The sequence below is a fragment of the Crotalus tigris genome, unplaced genomic scaffold, assembly GCF_016545835.1.
Source record: "Crotalus tigris isolate CLP2741 ecotype Arizona unplaced genomic scaffold, ASM1654583v1 scf7180000024461.2689607, whole genome shotgun sequence".
Taxonomy (NCBI): Eukaryota; Metazoa; Chordata; class Lepidosauria; order Squamata; family Viperidae; genus Crotalus; species Crotalus tigris.
This window is the reverse complement of record NW_024100631.1, coordinates 2,264,743-2,265,798: the sequence shown is the minus strand read 5'-3', so window position 1 is coordinate 2,265,798 and position 1,056 is coordinate 2,264,743.

Here is a 1,056-nt window from a genome sequence, read left to right as displayed (position 1 = left end):
CGGTTTAGCGCGGTACGCCGCGTAAAACAATCCCCCGCTGGAGGAAACAGGAAGCTGCCTCTAAAGGTTCCGCTTATTTGGTCGCTTTGTGGCAGAGATTACCAAACCTTGGCAATTTTTGAAACTCCCAGAATTCCCTAACCAGCATGGATTTTTATTTTATTTTTTAGTTTCGCCAGCAATAAAGGTGGGTCTTTCTTCAGCTGACTGGTGAATTCTGAGACAAGCCCGGGACTCTAAGTTAAATTGAGAAGTTAAGGCATCTGCCCCAACCGCTTCATTATTGCTGTCAAAAATAATGCAGACATGCACAAATTCATAAGCTTAACTTAAGAGTGTGGCACTTACTTGTTCCATACTCATTCCTATAGGCAGAAAGGGAGGCAATTTTTAGTTTTTATTTTTCCAGTAATAAACATGAATCAGGTTCAGGGCGTTGTTTGCATAAAATGAGATGTTTCCAATTCCACAAAACCAAGTGAAGATAGCTTCCCCCTTGAATGCAAGGACCTAGCATTTTTAAATCAAAAATCTCAACTATTAAACTTAGTCCAATCTCTGCCCTGTCCAATTTTGACTTCATCCTCTACCAGCCACCAGCATTTTCTAGTCTGAATGGATGACAATAAATATCCCACCAAACAATGTATCCACCTACACCCATGGAGAATTTTATAAGCCAACGTAGCATACAGTACTAGTCCTGTTTTGGAAAATCTAATCATGAGTGTCTCTGCACCCAACAACATTTGACACTGTTGCATTTCCATCCCTGAAACAATTCAAGATAGATCATGAATTTCATGGCGGAGTGAGGACTCTGCTCTGAGTCTCTCCAGTCTTAATCTGGACTATAATATACTACATTTTTAAATATATTTCCTTGGAACGTTTAGATAAGCTTTTAAAACAGATGTGTCTGCCCCGTCCTTTTTTCCATTGGTCAAATCTGATCTACCCCTCTGAAACGACATTACATGGCTTTTTAGAAGAATCCCTCCTAATAAAACTAGGATGAAAATTCTGTCTGGAAATGCCCAACTAATATTCCTTGGA